This window comes from Betta splendens, chromosome 22, assembly GCF_900634795.4.
Source record: "Betta splendens chromosome 22, fBetSpl5.4, whole genome shotgun sequence".
In the NCBI taxonomy this organism is placed as follows: domain Eukaryota; kingdom Metazoa; phylum Chordata; class Actinopteri; order Anabantiformes; family Osphronemidae; genus Betta; species Betta splendens.
Window position 1 is genome coordinate 14426777 of NC_040900.2, and position 11516 is coordinate 14438292.

Genomic DNA, 11516 nt, shown 5'->3' on the forward strand with positions numbered 1-11516 from the left:
TTTGGACACTCTTAGTAGGAACATACATACTGGGCAGTACTGCAGGTGCTGCCTTATGTATGTCTAATTCTGTTGCATTGATTTTAATTTTTAATGTGATTAAAACTGAGTTCTTACTGAACACTGCAAACATGTATTTCTTTCTTTCACACTACATAAGACACATCATGTACATGTATGCCAAAATGCAAATATTGATTATAAAAGCTAGGTCCTTAGTGTGAAAAGTAATTATACAAAAGCTTAAATCTTGGCTATATCTGTTACTAAGAAGTGACTGTGCTCTGATGACCACCTACTCTACCACCGGTGCTGTTACAGTATTTGAGCAAGGATCTCAGAGAGCAGAAACAGAGCAAGCACTACAGTAACTCAGCAAATCAGTACCAGCTACTGAAATCTCTCAAACTGACTCATTGTTGGTTTATAAAGCAATTAGTTTACCTCATCATGTCTATGGCTGTCTGTTTCTCTGTCTTCGTTCATCTCCCACTTGCTAGGTGCAACAAACTGAGGCTTTGTTGCCACTATTGACATCTGAAGGAAACCCTGCTGTGGGATTATATGGGCTCAATGTCAATGAGACTGTTTGTCTTTTTTCACCAATCACTTCACCAGTGAAAGAAGACAACATTATACCGTTTTTTTTTTATTTTTATTTTGACTAACATTGTTTGTTGTGAGACAAATTTAACATCTCAATTCTCAATACCCATTTACTGCCATCACTGCATGCTGCGAGTGCTGGTTGAGGCACAACCACCAGTGCAGCAGATGGGATTAGACACGGTGCAGTGAGCATTCACCCTCATACAGCCAGCTCTAAAACAGATTGCTGCTGTGATATGAGATGTTTTTTTTTGTTTTACAGCACTGGTGAGACATTTTTGTTGGAATTTGCTGAAGTACTATTGTAAATGATCATCAGAGGTTTGCAGCCAAGCACCAAGTCTTTCCTGCTTCCTGCGTTTGGCTTGCCAGCAGCTGGTTTCCAGCAATTACAACACAATTGCACCACTTCAGGTAATTATGTGGAATAATAAAGTCATGCTCTGAAACCCATCTTACAGTAACAGTAAGTCTGAGAATGGCGGAAACCTAACCCCCTGTATTTCTGCCACAGTAACAATATGAGCTAACATTTTACAGGTACTGTACTGTATGTTACAGTCACAGACCTTTACTAGCACAGATTTTCACCATCAGATGTTAAGCACGTGTATGATGTGCTTTTACAGTATATACTAACAGGATATGACATGAAGCTTAAGATGTACTATAATTGATTCACATTCCTTTTTCAAGGTACACCTTAGATATTTACCCTGTGGCCTTATTTAATATGCTTCTTTACAGTACACTCCAAGCAACCTAACTTTAACATCAGGATAGGTGGTTTTATTAATATACTGTACGGAAATAAGGATATGCTGACAAATGTTTTTAAAAAAATAAGCAGTAGCAATATTATGTTTCCAGTCCTGCTTTATTAAACTTAACTTGCCTAAACACTTGTTCTGTTCTTCACTGGCTAAATCTTAACCACACTCTGGGAAAAACTGTCTCTGTAGGTGATAGCTTTAAAACATACAGTAACATAATACATTGATTTAAATATGCTTAGTGAGAAGAACTTAATTGTGATTGCAGATGGATGTGTTTCTTTGCAGACTGTCACGGCATGTTTAGCAAAATATGTGTTTTTATCTGAAACATCTCACTTTTGCACCAGATGTGACAATAAACCTGACACCAAAAATTACATTTCACAAATTAATGTTGGAAGAATGTTCTCTTTCCAAGATGCCATTTGAACACCACCTGCAACTAATTTAAACAATACCTGATACCTTAAGTTTGTAACTAATTACAGTTTAAGAATGTACAAATAAACATATGAATAAAGAAATCAAGCTGATGTTCTGTCTGTCTTTACATAGTACATGCAGCGATCTGTGCAGAATCAGTAAATATAATAAAAACGGGACAGTGTCTGAGACTAATGGTGTTAGGACTCCCAGTGACATGACTTACTGTAAGGTAAAATAAAGGCTATGCTGTAAGAACCCAATTAGTTTGTAACCACAGAATTGAGAAATAAACACCATATGGTAAAAAATTCCTCTATTCTTCTGTTTTTGGAAAACTACACTGATTTTTGCATGAATGCTACAGAATATTCTATGGAGACAGATGTGCATTACATTTTATATTACAGCAGTTGTCATGACATTTCTCCTCGGAACAGGCCGGTTATGAAGATATCAGGATTCATCCTCAGGGAACCGTGAATATCATGGCAATATGTTTGTGTCAGGATTCATCTAATGACCAAAGTGAGAGATCAAACAACTGCCACAGCCACTGACTCCTGCTGCTTGTGTGACTAAAAGTCTTCCTGTGATCTTTGAAATATACCATTTCTGGAAACAACTGTCCTGACAGGGATACAGCTAGATGAGAAGCCTGGCACACTCCATGCTGTACTATTAAACATGCTATTCTTGTCAAGGACAAAGTCAGAGGTGTATCTTTAAACTTAACCTTCAGCACAGTTAGAAAATCAAATCCAGCTGCTGTGTGCGTGCTTCTCCAGCTACAGACAGTTCAGTGCTGGAAAACTGCTCTTAACCGAGTCCCAAACAAACAAGCGATGAAAAAGTTGATGCTCAAAAGCGGCGCTGAGGGACTGCTTTGTGCATAGTATGGACTCACGCTGACTACGACATGTAAACTGTCGGCTCTGAGACAAGGACTTTGCGCAGAGCCCATCAACAGAGCAATCATCTGGGAGGCCCTGAAAGGAGCACAGCGAGATTAAAAGACCTGCAATCAATTTATCAAAGATGCTGCTGAGAGGCAACTTCAACTTTAAAGCAGAACGGGGACATTTTCTGTCTAATGACTACAATTTATAACGGAGCATGGACATCTCAGGAACTCAAATCTCAAGAGCAATTATAATAAGCACTTACAGTTGTATTCTTGCGATTTTACTTGTTGATGCCAACACTGAGTCTGCATTAAAACATGTTATTTGCAGAGAATCCCAGTCCAAAGAACTAACAGATTGTGTTTTAGAACTCGAGTACAAAGAATTCATCAAATCGAGTTTAAGTTAGATCTAAAGAGGATAAAATCAATTGAGGCTAAAGGCAAACATGAAAAGTGAAGATCTGTCCGACAGCTCTGCCATCCAGAGACGAGAGCGCTGTCTCATTTCATGTCTCCTTTTTTGTTCCTTGCTGTGACAAAGCCTGCAGCTAAATGAAGACATTTGCCAACGTGTAGTGGCAATTGACCTTTGGGACCCAGATCTGGTAACTGCTGGTGTTTTAACATAACATTCCATGAACAATGAGAAAACCTCACGTTTTGGCTACACAACCTTCATGTGAATACTGAAAGAATGACTCCTTGCTTGTTTGTCTTTGTGCGTCTTTCACCCACTGTTTCTCTATTTTCCTTCAAGCTTCGGAAGACAAGCTTCTCCAACTACATCTTCCTCACAGTGGTGACATCTCTGAATGTTATTACCCCACAGCTCTCCATTCTACACTTCTGGAGCTAAAGAGTTTTTGTTGCTAACCTTGTTCCCAGTTCACAACAACAGGTGTGTGTGTGTGTGTGTGTGTGTGTGTGTGTGTGTGTGTGTGTGTGTGTGTGTGTGTGTGTGTGTGTGTGTGTGTGTGTGTGTGTGTGTGTGTGTGTGAAATGTTAAAGGATGTATCTATGGAGAGGAGCAGCAACTATACATTTATTTATACATTTTATGTCTTTAGTAGCACTACACATCACGTACCTTTGGAATACCCTAAAGGAATTCCTTCAGTCAGGCAGAAACATTTTGGTCACAAATACTGAACAAGTGTGACCTCTTTTTATTGACACTGTAGCCCAGGAATGCCTGGACACCCATGTTCGACTGGACTCAAGTATAAAACACGAGTTACAGTGCTTTCATAGATTTTCTACGGGTATGTACTATTTTCTTTTTATCACACAAGCTCTGTGCCTTGTCACCAAAGCCATTATCAGGTTTTTATTCCCATATATGAAACCAGCCCTTAAGAGCCCCAATAGTCATTTAGCTGAACAGCAAGTAGCAGCAGAGGTTAAAGAAGCGCCAGGAGAAAAACTTCAAATAAACCATGACTTTGCTCTGCTGGAGTTGTGTGACGTGTTTGCTAACAATCCTGCAACAGCAACTAAAAAGACGATGGAGGATCATTTATGACTTGTTCCTGTGGTGTCTAAATGGATCCGTCTTTGCCGGCTGATATTTTGAGATGTCCTTTCTATGGTTTTACCTGATTTAGGACACAGTCACAGAAAAGCTGCTGAAACACCATTCCACTGGCTTTAACTTGGGCATGTGAAACACGTTTACAGCAAGCTAAACGAGTAACAAATGTATGTAAGAGTAGTGCCATGTTCCAGCTGCGATGTCACATATTATGTAGTAAAACATAAGTCCTGTCGGGGTATGATGCGGCTTGGTGGCTTAATAAGCAGAGCACTGGACAGAATGTAGGAGACTTGATGGAAAATCCTGCCTGATCATCAAGAACACACTGTGTGTTAGCTCCTCGGTCGCTGTGTGTGGCCGCCCTCTGCTCCCTTCAGGACGATGGGTTCAAATGCACAGAGTAATTTCCCCACGGTGGGATCAATAAAGTCAATGCATTAAATTAAATGAAATCACGCTGAGTAATCTCACCTGTCGTGTGCAAGTGGATCTTCTGCTTCTTCTTCTGCTACTATTTCATCAAGCAGCGACACAGCTTGAAACTTGCTGTTGCTACCAAAAATTAAGTTGTGCCACGGTGCTAATTGGAACTAGTTAGCATGCTGGCAGATGACATGTCACCTTTCTCTTCACAGTCTGTGAACGACGGAGCCTGCGAGCTGTAAATGAGAGTAGCAGGCGAGGGTACATCACACCAAGCTAACAGTAAGACAGTCACAGTCAGTGGGGCATGTTGTTTGGAGGCTAATGACGACATGCATTTCAAAACATTTAGCATTTTATTTGGCACAAGCTAACAGTTTATCAGCCATGTTGAGCCCGCTGCGTTCAGACAAGCTTGAGGCTTTTAAAGTGTAAACGTTTGCTGGAGTACAGCGGCTTGAGTGAGCTGGGAGCACAGACTATGATGGATGAAGTGACACGGGCCACGTGCAACAACAAGAACAAGCAAGAACCCAAGTGGGAGAAGGGAACAGGGTCACAGTAAAATTAGAACACCAGCGCTTTGAACTCGGAGAACTATTGAATTTGGAAATCAAGCAAAGCATTAAAAATTATGAAGCATAAAGGGAGGAAATGAGATACAGTTAGAATTTGTAATACGACTCAGTATATTTTTTGCTAATGTGCTTAAATCTCTTGTTTATGATAGTAGCTGGGGTTTGAGCCATGTTTCAGATGCTACATCATCTATATTGGTTCAATACTTATCGCAGCAGAAAACAATCTTCCCATTGACTTTAACTCTACTCATGTTTCACATTCATGGCCGCTCCTATCTGTGTCCCTGTGGTCTTATTGGTCACTCAGCACTGACATCTTAATGTTCTGGCTAGTGTTTCACAAAGGTAGGAGGCTGTCGCCTGTGTAAACTCCCAGAGGTTGTCTCTAAAGCGCCACAATGGCACTGCCCTTGGAGTCTGCAGCTCACTTAGATTTACTCCGGAGTCAAGTACTTCCTGCATATCTGACCAGGTAAGGCTGCATTACAGCACAATCAGAATAAAACAGAGCCAGTCAGACCATCACTCACTGTTCCATAGATTTTAGAGTGGAATAACTCATAAATAACTGATTCAGGCTTTATCACCAGCGATGAGAGCAATTTCTTAAGCCTAATGGGATTTAATGGGAAAATGAAGCAATTATACAAATTTTTACTTAATGGTCTTTAGGCGGCTGCTGTGAATGCTTTCTCTTGGTTAGGAGCTCACAGTGTCCACAATGCATTCAGAATCCGGAAGAATCACAATTAATCTGTAATGGCGTAGTCACATCATGCAGATGCACTGTGTTTAAATGCTAACGCTAACGTGAAATTCTCATTGTGTATATTACAGTAATTACATTTAAAATCACAGTCTACATAAAGCTGGCTTTAATTATCCATGCTTTTATTTTGTTGTGAATTTTGGGATGTAACACAAGGTTCGTTTAAAGAGCTGCAACATCTTTTGGTGAATTTTAAAAGCCTGTATTAGAGTGATATTTGATATTTTAGATATTTGTTTAAGTTTATCTAAAATATAGCTGTATAGTTTCTTTAAAGTCAGTTATTAGAAGATACATGCAAAGCGTAGTTCTCTACCTATGCAGCTCATTCTAGTAAACAGTGCTTCAAGTGTCAGATTCGCTCTGCAAATCTGCTGCACTCTGTGAAAGCAAACAAAAAACAACTGTGTCACAACACAAGCACAAATTAAATTCATTAGACAACTGCTTCCACATATGAAAAGACCCTGCAGCTGCACTCCAAGAACAGTCTGAGGAGTCCGTGCTGAATTTAATTATGTGTTTGTTGGGGTTGTGCAGTTTGTCTGGCTCCTTGACCTGTTAAAGCTGAGCGAGAGGGGGTTTTCTTAAACCATACATTGCTCCCCACCTCAGACTTGGAGATGGGGTTTCTAGGCTAAACCCCAAGTTATTTTCCACTTAATTTTTAAACTTCAATTGCTTTCCATCCAACTTATTCCATGTGAGGCAGAACTGAAAAGGAAATGATCTCTTTTCTATTATTTCTGAGTGGAGTTTAATAAAATAGTCTTTCCATTTTCATTCCTTCCTCCTCCTTCTCATAATTTTCCCCATGACAACTTTCTAACATTTTCTGGGAGTCTTCTGTGCATGTCGAGCTGCTCCCAAAGGAAAAAGTGGCCTACTTCTGCATGCATTCTCAGCATCCATCTGCTATACCCATAAATTCTGTTTCCCTGTGATTGCAGGTTATCTCATCTGTCAAAGCAGGCCTATCAATTTTACTGAGCAGTCTTGACAGAAGGCATTAACCCTCAAGCATCATTCAGGCACCAGCCATTGACAGAAAATAACTGCAAGTGATATCAACAGATCAGATAAGCCCTGTTGACAGATCTGCTCCAACTGTTAGCAATGAGAACTACAGGCTTGAAGAGCAATAATTACACATGAAGTGAAACTAATTTAAACTTTTCTTGTTCAAGTGAATCTAAGAACCATGAGGGGTCTGGTCAAAAAGGACAGTATTCCACATTAGGTGGATGTATTTGAACCTTAATTGAATTAAAATGGATACCTCCATAGAGACTGCACTGGTATGTATAAAAAGTATCATTGATTCTGTGCTTAACGATATTCAAGAAATGAAATGAAAAAAGTTATTTATTTATTTGTCAGCTATGTATTACATTACATTTACATAATGCAACTCTTTTGCGTCTTCAATTAGATGGTCTTATGGCAATGAGGTCCTACAGAAACTTTAACAACAGTATGTTATTTTATAAAGGACACATTTCGGTGTATTTCCACTTATCTATGTATATTTAAAGTAATTATTTATTCACAAATAACTTGTAGTATCGATTTTGGTCTCTACCAACATTCTAAGCAAACTATGAGGGTCTTTGGCGGTGGTCCTGGCCATTTACTACTGTAGCTAGTTGCTCAATAGAGTTTGTTATTGGTGTTTAGAATGTAGAAAAAAGTAGCAGCTGTAGAATGTAGAAATTTCCCTGTAGAAATAAGTGTAACCAAAATCTGCTGGGCTGAGTAAGGTAAACAATGAGCTCCATATATTGGACTGGAGCTAGACATTTCTCTGGAAAGTATATGGTGCAAATATCTCAAGTAAAATGTGGGCCACCTTCAGAAAGGTGTGGCACAGACTGTTGGCTGTTGGCGTCAGCTCACATGTGGCCATGGTGGGGTCTTGTAATAAAGGAGAGACCACCCATGTAGCAACATTTCTAGGTGAGTGTCAGCAGAATTGAGGTGACTAAATTGGCAGATGATGGCCAAATCTGGGCCGATGCAATTTTACTATATTAATATTGTTTTCATTGTAAGTTGATACTAATAATATCAAATTAAGGTGCAGGTTTAACTGCATCATGACTTTATTTATTCTTCTTGTTTTGGTCATAACAAACTTCTAATAATATGATTATCCCATATTTGAAAAAAAAGCAATGTTTCTTTTGGACATCTAATTAAGTCAAACTGTAAAATCTACTCAATAAATTACAGTGACCATGGTAGTAAAATATGCGGCTTGTATGCACTATAGTGTGCACATGTGAATCATTTTGTGTCATACTGTATTAATCCTGCTTTCATGAATAAAAGACTGTTGAATCTCTTCACTAAACTGGAGGACTGGGCTCACAAAACTACTCCACAGTCCTCCATGCATTCTTGAAACAAATTCTTCTCAGTGAGGTGTTTTTTATGAGAACAACAGCCATTCAAACGTCAATAAAAGCCCCTTTGTGGGAAGGAAAATGCTCCCTCCTACTGCAGTTTTACATTTCTCTGCGCTGTCCATGGTGCTGAACAGTCCTCCCTGACCGAGCAGCCTCTGGACTCGGATTTCTCATTGGGATCTCGCCACTGACATGCTACCACTTGTAATCCACCAGAGGGTGGTGATTACAGAGGGTAGTGGCGTTACAGCGCTGCCCACGGTGCCTCATGGCGGCCATCGATCCCTTAACTTGACAAACAGACACAGACCAACATCTTCCCCAGACATAACGATGTTGTGAGCCTAATAAAATATTCAGCACATACGCACGATGTGATACAATCTATAAACACAAACGCGAGTTCAATAAATATCTAAGCCATCGCAACGGAACACTTTTGAACCCCCCCCCCCCCCCCAACACACACACACATACACACAAACACACTGTTATTCTCTCTCTCCTCTCCACGAAAAGCGCGGTGGTTTGCGCACACTTCGGATTAGTATGCACCAGACACAACTCGCCTGCCTCTCTGCTTTCCTTTATATCCATACCAAGTAGTGACCTTCCACACATTCCCAACATTAGCAGACATGAATAAATGAAAACAATGTACATGGACATTTAGCGCTGTAGAGATTTCCACTGACCTCGTTAGTTTCTCGTTAGAACTGAGCCCTGCAGCCCACTGACACGCTGCCTTCCATGACACAAACCCAGAGCTTCGGAATCTTTATGGCAACAGCATAATAACATTTGCATCGAATTCATAATCGGTGCGGTGTAATATGCTGCAAGCCCAGTTGAAGGTGATCAGCAATCAGCAAAACACCACATCCGAAAACACTGTTAAAAACTACAGGAGTCCGAAGTCATTCACGTACCAGGGAATTATAAGGTGATGTCTTACCTTCATAAACGGACAACTATCCATTGCAGAAGCTGTACGGTACAGTACCCTCCCTGGTCTCAGGATAAAGTCGCACCTTTCCCAGTCACCCCGTAATTCCAGGAGACGATCTGCCCTAGCAGCTGCCTGCCCAGCAGCATGTCGCTTCTTCTCTCGCGCTTCTCCTTGACAAGAATTTCTACCAGCAGATGCTCTGGAAACCTGCGCTTTCGCCGGGAGCCACGTTGCGACGTAGAGCTTCACAGAATATTTGCAGTTTTCCTTTCAAGTAAAAATAGCAAGCTGGTGTTGGCTCGTGTATATTTCCATGCTGGTGCTTTTTTTCGGGAGTGCTGCTACATGACACAGGCGTTTCTTTTCCGCTACTCCCCGCGGTGCAATAGTAAGCCTACTTCGCAGCGAAGTAGTCCTTGTAATTGCTCGGTTCTCTTTGCCTCCGAAACGCGTATCCGAGTCGAAAGTAAAAAAGAATGAAAGGTGCGACCCTCGGTGTGAAGTCTCTGCATTAGAAATACTGCAATGGAGCGGCGGAAAACCTTAGATGGCACAAACGCCACGAAGTATCACCGAGCCCGCTAGGAGAAGAGGCACAGGGGACAGAACCGAGACACACTCAACTATGGCGCATTTACGCACACACAATGGAGCGGAACCGTGGCGGTAATTATGCGTAAAGTGCCACTTTGGCACCGTGCGCACCGAGTAGCCCGTTGTCTACAGAAGATTAAGGTCCGACCACGGATTAGTGTCTGCTTAGAGGTGTTTAGCGTTCACAGCAACAAAGTAGCCTATCAGGACTACGGGTAATCTGGGTCTTATATCGCTTGCCAGACCTTTGAAAATGAAGTTAGCGGTGCGCGCTGTTTCCCGCTGCAGGAATCCGTCTAGAAATGTTCTTGTTTAATCTTAACCTGTGGGGGGCATCCTGTCTGGTCCTCAGGCAGCAGATAGAATTTAAAGACGCAGCTCTATATGTCCCGTTAATTTGTATAACATAAAATACTGTAAAAGACTGAACTGCCAATAAAGCGAAGCAGTGTTATGATGAAAGCATCTTGAGAAGTTTTGCAAATTCCTGTCTGCGTTTCCTGAATATATTTCTCTAAGTCTAAGTCTGAGTTAGCCTGTAAATAGCCCATAATAATTCATCATTCATTACATAGTACTTGGTATTACAAGTTAGAGAATGAGCTTTCAAAAACGTGCACTAAAATGAATATTTTTTTTTTGAATTAGCAGTCAGCAGCCACCATCAGGTTTCATTATTTTTCAAATGGCAATTGCTAGTGCTCAAACATCAAAATAATACCCATACTGCAAAGTCAGGTTTTTATTTTTCTTTTACAATTATTGTTTGTCACAATGTGCAATATTCAATATGCTACAGTTAAACATCAAGCTGTAGTGTGAAATTCAATTCAGTTCAATTCAATTTTATTTATATAGCGCCAAACCACAACAAAGTTATCTCAAGGCACTTTACAAAGTAAGGTTTAAGACCTTACACAACTAAACCCAACAAAACCCACATACAGCAAGCATTTAATTTGACAGCAACAGTGGCGAGGAAAAACTCCAGCAGAACCAGGCTGGATGTGGGCGGCTATCTGCCTCGACCAGTTGGGGTGAGGGGAGAGAGAAAGAGAAAAGCACAGCAACAACAACAACAAGCAACAACAGAGCACAGGCAGGATAGTTGGACCAGGGACTGGATACAGGCAGGATGGTTGGAACCGCAGCTACCCATCACAGACACCAAACTTTGAGTCCAATGATACCTGTAGGTGAGTACAGAGTGGGGGAGAGAGAGAGAGAGAGCAGGGGAGAAGCACAACTACTGGAGAGAAAGAGACAAAGTTAGTTGAACCAAGTTGAAATCAATTCACCCATGGCATCAACATTGCAAAGCATGGTGCTCACAGAGGCATATTGAAAGTAAAATATGTTTTATTAGGGAACATAATGGTGGCTGGAAGGCATCTGGTAACAGGCATGACAGTCAGCTTGGGATATCAGTACCAACATCTTCCAGAAGTTCTTAGTTTTCCTCAGCAAATAGATGCATCTTCTTAGTGACCGTCTCCCAAGAATATTTATTATTTACTGACTGGCATTTTACACTGTAAAAAAA

The 11516-nt window shown here is 40.8% G+C and overlaps 1 protein-coding gene across 4 annotated transcripts in view; it reads right to left on the reverse strand.

Annotated features, from left to right (window-relative positions):
- The window catches only part of LOC114848115 (leucine-rich repeat and fibronectin type-III domain-containing protein 2), an 89810-nt gene extending 79546 nt beyond the window's left edge, over positions 1-10264 (reverse strand). For all 4 annotated transcript variants that reach the window (XM_029138327.3, XM_029138328.3, XM_029138326.3 and 1 more), the window contains exon 1: positions 9386-10264. The gene's annotated coding sequence lies outside the window, so the exon portion shown is untranslated. The remainder of the gene's footprint in view (positions 1-9385) is intronic.
- Between the last annotated feature and the right edge of the window lie 1252 nt (positions 10265-11516).